The sequence below is a fragment of the Streptopelia decaocto genome (genome assembly GCF_964273445.1).
Source record: "Streptopelia decaocto genome assembly, chromosome: 3".
NCBI classification, from domain to species: Eukaryota; Metazoa; Chordata; class Aves; order Columbiformes; family Columbidae; genus Streptopelia; species Streptopelia decaocto.
Window position 1 is genome coordinate 105,053,349 of NC_138656.1, and position 6,000 is coordinate 105,059,348.

The following is a 6,000-nucleotide window of genomic DNA, read 5'->3' on the forward strand; positions in this document are numbered from 1 at the left end:
GGCTGCTGCACCTCGCTCCCCAGGGCTGCAGCTCACCCCAGGCAGCCCCGGGTGTGCAGCTGGGGACATCCCTGGACAACACCCACGCCCTGAAAAAGCTCCACAATGCACGACGTCAGCTCATTTCTCTGCCCTGTTGGCACCATGGAAGGATGCCCAAGGGGAAGGAAATTCAGTGTAAAGCATGTAGTCTGTACTTGGGAAGGGGAAACAGCACAGCTATGAACCAGAAGAGCCACGGCCGAGAATTAGAGCCTGAGTTTATTTTGCATTACTTGTCTCATTGCATCTTCTTGACATCCTGAAGCACTGCAGTAGTGGAGAGGAAGTGCACACCCAAGGCTGACATAAGGATTCACCCATGCTCTGAAAAAAAATGGAGACTCCTTGCCCTTTGTATGTTAACAGTGTAAACCTAAGTGGGAAAGTGCCTTTGAAGGAAGGCATTAGGATCTCTGCTGTGCAAGGGGAGTGTAACAGCAAGTCGAAGCAAGCACCAGTTATGAGAAAAAGCATCAAGTCATATTCAGCAGCCCAGCCTGGTGGGATACATTGTCCAAGCAGTCTGCATCTGCAAGTGGGTGGAGGAGACTGAGTCATCTGTGACCAGCAATACTGTTGGGGAAGTATTACAGGAGTAGGAATTGCAGTTTTCCAGCTCCTTAACTGGGGCAGTGTGCTGGTTTGACTGAAAATTGGTTAAGTTTCTTCATGCAGTTGGAAACCTTTCTTTTTCATAGCTAGCACAGTCATTACTTGAACTTAGTTTGAGAACATGCAGATAAAAACCCAGGACAGAGTTAATGTTTCTAATTGTTCTGGTCTGAGAACCAAGGACACTGAGTGCTCTGCCCACAGGTGTGAGGCACCGAGGAAGGGGGCATGGATGGGGCAGAGCTTGACTGGCGTCCAGACTGATCAATAAGAGTATTCCATCCCATTAGCGTCATGCTTCATATTTAAGGAGAGTCAGGCTCTGTTGGTCTCTCTCGCTTCTTTGCTTTCTTCACTGTCTTTGTCAGAGCCGGGACTGTTTGGGGGAGTTCTGTTTGGGATATTTAGTTCGGCCTTTTGCTATCCTGCCATTTTGCAGAGGCCTCTGGGCATTCCTGCCTTTTTCCTTCTTTCTCTCTCTGGGATCAGCTGTTGGGACTGGGTGCTGTTTCCTGGGACTGGCTGCTCAGTGTGGACGGAGTTTGTGAGGAATTGCATTGAGTATTTTTATTTTATATTCTATTTCTATGTTATATATATTTATTAGTAGTGTATTAGTATTTTGTTATTTTATTATAATGTGTTTATCTCGATCCAAGTTTCTCCCTTCCCTTTCAATTCTCTCTCCTCTTTGGGGGATACCGCAGCCAGAAACCACACTGGTATAGGAGTTTATTTGTATGTATAATGAGTTAACGATCATATCTCCTTCGGGATGTCAGTGTAGCGTGACAGCTAGCTGTCGTGGGGAGAATTTTATACAGTGAGATTCATGGTGGCACTCATGCAGACCTTAATTCAGGCATTTATGTCATGTCATATGAAGCAGCAAGCAAAGCTGAGCGTGCAGAGCATGGGTAGCAAAGCTTTTGCTCATCTGCTCCTGCAGCCCCTGTGCACCCATGAGTGGTGAGGTGGGGAGGACCATGCTCCTGCCGTGCTGGTGGCCCCACAGCTAGGTTCTCCAGCCCTGGCCAGGAACACATCAGAGGGAAGCAGGGCTGAGCCTTGGTGTCTGTGAGGATGTCCATGTGTAGGAGGACAGCAGTTGAGTGTGTTTAGTGCCAAGGTTCAGGTGTCGATCTCATCTGTCCCTTTTTCCTCCACAGAAGTTCTTGTGCCTACTTCTGTCCAGGGATGCCCTGGCTGGTCTCCTGCCACTCCTCAGCCCCCTTCTCGGTCTTGTTGTCATTGGTGGTCATTAACTGAAATCCAATATAGTTATATTTTTTAATGTGGATCTTTCTTATTCTTATCATTTTGCCAGGAGAGGGCCAAGAAGGCAGAGGGAGAGGCTCTTGCTGCAGAGCTGGGGAAGGGAAAGGTGGGAGACGCCGCTCCAGAGGAGGCTGCAGGATGGAGGATGGGCACCAGGATGTGCGAGTGATTAATTCCCCGGGATGCGCAGAGTCAGGAGTCACTGTGCAGTGTGGGGGGGAAACACAGATAAGGCACTAGCCCAGAAGAAAAATGGACAATTATTTTAAGATCTGCTTAGAGATGTGATCCAAGAGGCAGTAACCAAGTCTGGGATGTCATGGCCCTTCCCAGACATGTAAGAAGAGCCCAGTCCCAGAAAGAGGTGTTGGGAGAAGCCTTTGACTGAGAGCTAGTGAAGAGATAACTAAAGACATGTGATGAGAGCGCTGGACGCTGATCAGGGAGATCAGCAGATCCCTCCACCCACAGGTCTCCCCTGGGCTTGGCACCCTGCTGTGCTCGGTGCTGTACAAGTGCTCAGGAGTGTATTGTCAAGGTCCTGGAGGCGATGGCAGTGTTGGTACCAGAGGACCTTCTCTCTGCCCGCGTGGACACCATTGCTGACTCCTTGTACAAGGCCACTCCTGCCCGGTGGGAGTCTGTGGTACCAGTCACCCACAGCTGTGAGCCTGAACCATGTCCCACGGTCCAGAAGTCGGTCTCTGATCACACTGGACATCTCCCCAGCATTCAAGTGCTGCATGAAAACACTTCAGATCTAATAATATGTGAAAGATGATTGAGGATGAGGCATGAGTTTGCACATAGGCTTGATACCTGCCCAAGCAAGCACTGAGATGACCAAAAGAGGGGAACGTCTGTCAGCATTGCTAATACTTTAATGCTCTGTGTGTCAGAAAATACACGTGGTTTTAGCTAACAGTAATATTGAGGGCAAGAGAACGGTGAAAAAGATGAAGACATCCACTTAAGCAGAACAATAAATAAAAAATGTGTCATTTTTATTTTTGCTGGTATTTGAATCCATCTTCTGGTGCCACTAAAATAAGATCAAGGCACAAATAGCACCAGTAGAAAAAAACAGATGGTGCATTCGAGCAAGCAGATGGTGCACTAGTGTGTCATACTTATTAATGTCACTTACTTTATTATTTCTATTACGGTGAATCTCTGGACAGTCCTCACCTGTAATCAATAATTGTGGATTGGGTTATTTTAATTCAGTAAGACTTGTGTTTCACATACTTGGAAAAAATCTGGTGGAGCAGTGATTTCTTTCTATAGTGCTGCCAAGCCTCAGGAAGCATTTGATGAGGTCAGTATTTTTTCAGGTAGAAACGTGTTTTTGAGAGCAGAGAGAAAAAAAATGACAGCGTGTGTTTATTCTGTAAGCACCCAGGGTCCAAAATAAAGTGGGAAACAGTCTGTGTGGCTCTTCTCTTAAGCCCTTTCACTGTAACCTGGCTATGCTTGCTTATGTTCTGTTGGCTGCTTACCCACTCCTCAGATGCTTCTCTGCATCCTGAAAGCTCAATCTGTTTCTGAAAGTGAGTACAAAAGAGGCAGGCGAGGAAGAGGTCGACTTTTGACTCACGCCAGCTGAGGATGGCACACAATGACCGTGTTTTCGTCCTCCCTTTGGGCAAAGGCTGCTGTCTCGCAGCCCATCCCTGCTTGCAGACACGTACGCGGTTTGCCGGGGAGGGCTGGGGCTCCTGCCCAGCAGTCGGGGGATTTGCTGGGTGATTCGGTAGCTGTCAGCAATAAATGAGATCTGCCCTTCAGCTGCTGGCCCACACACACCACAGTGCGGAGGGACCGTATGTCTGCGCTCTCAGGGGTGCCCAGCACCGCGCTGGCCTCTTGGCACACCGGGAGCATGTCCTGGCAGCTCCGCGATGCTGCTGGGCACAGCGACAGACATGACAGCAGCCAAAGGCTGAACAGTCTGTACGGCTGCTAGGAAAGAGGCAATCCGTCAAAACATCGCTCACACAGACCCTCACTGTCGGCCAGGGCCAAAGTCTGCATAAAAGCCCCTGGGTTTATCATCACTTTCGTATTCAGAAATTATTCTAGTGAAAAATATTCCTTGTTGGTCTGTCTGTTTTCTTCTATTATCTTTTTCTTCCTTTCCACCCGTCTATTCTTAATGGTTGCCCCTTATATCCCTTTCCCTCCTGTCTTCTTCACAGATATCTCATATATAACCCTCTGACTATAAATCCCTTCTATAACTCAGCTATTCCCACTGACGTCACTGCATTCATCCCCTGAGTGAATCCCTCTTGTCCTTCTCCTGCCCAGGGGCTGCTGTGGCCATTTCCATCAGCTGGTGATGGGCACCACCTGGCAAAGCTGCTGCTTTTGCTCCGTGCTGGGGAGTTTCTCCTCTGGCTGCTGCTGTCAGTCCACGTGTGTTTTGGGGCAATCTGGGGCTGCAGCAGCTCTGACCGCCCTGTCTTTCAAGTGCACAACAGAGGATGGAGAGGGAATGGAAAGACACATCCTACATGTGCATTGCAGTCTTTTATTTCTTTCAATATGTACTATCTTCTTAGGTCTCTTGTGTGGGAACTCTGATTGTACAGGGTGTTTCAAAAAGATGGAGCAAATTTCAAAGGAGCAGTGATTTCAAATTGGGTCCATATTCTTGAAACACCCTGTAATTATCTATATTTATTTAATCCTGCCCCATTTGCTAGGCTATATGTGTTTGCTCCAGTAGGCTGCTGCTTTATTCAGCCAGACCAGATGCCGCTGCCAAATTGCACTAACTCTAAAGCTGTACCCCAAACAACTGCTTTGGTCTATTTTTAACTGCTGGTAGACATTAGGAAAACTGAGACAGTAATATTCTTCCTCTGTCTCTTTTGAACAGTTTATCTTATAATTATCTGCAAAAAGGGAATGGGGGAGAGCTGTCTGTGTGCCCTTTGGTTGCTTTCAGTCTACAGTATTAAATGTTTTCCCTCCTACTCGCATGCAATGCTGATTCTTTTCTTGTCTTCCCAGCCAAAAGGATAAGATAATCGGAGCCGAGTCTTCTCAACCCTCCACTGAAGCAACTCATATTTGCTTGTTCCTACATTGGAACAAAGACATTGTCTATCTTTGACAAAGAAAGCTTTTCTCTGAAGTGTTTGCCAACAGTCTGAGTTGAACAGGCCTTTATAAAACCACATGGCACCCGGAGCGCCAGATCCGGAGGACACGGGAGCAGCAGCACTGCAGGGCAGCCTGGTGGAGGACGGGGCTGGGGGCTGCGCTGCCACGGCCAGCCAGGGCAGGCCCACCCACACCCTGTGGGCACCGACGGCAGCAGCTCCTCCGAGCTATTCCGAAAGGAGTACTGGGGCATTTCGGTGCTTTGTTCCACATTATGAGCTTCAGGAGGGAGAGCACAGCCAGCATGCGTCCTCCGGATGAGTGTGCTGATACCTTGCTCAGGAAACTGTGCTGCTGAATGAAGCCTAGAAAGTTGGTGGATGCAGGTGCAAGTACAAAGAAGCAAGATAATATTAACTGCATTAATGGTCACCTTAGTGCAGCCTCGGGAAAGAAAAGAGACGGGGAAGAAGTGAGAGGAGGGAGAGGAGGAGAAGGTCTGGGCTGTTAGGGCTGGGGACTCAGGTTCTTGGGGCTCAGAGCTGTGCTCTGACACTGACACCTGATGCAAAGATGAAGAAGCTGTTCCTTCCTGGCAGCAGCAGAACGAGGCTGACCAGGTGATTTTGGTAAAAGCTCTGAAGATTTATGTTAAAAACCTTTGTTGTCAATTTTAGCTCAGCAGAGGGAAAACAATCAAACACGTTTTCCCTCTGGCACAGGTGAGCATATGGATGTGTAACATCACTTCTTTTAACTGGTCTTGCACCCGTGAGCTGTAGTGAGGACTTGCAGTTCAGCAGTTTCCACTGGGGGACTCAGAACCTGTAGGCAGAGTCTGTTGGACATGACATGGGAAAACATCCTGCTGGGAGCCGGGAGAGGGGATCCGCTCTGCTCTCTGTCACCGCTTCTTCACCAGCGAGCTGCTGTGCTGCCTTCAGATGCTATTGCTCA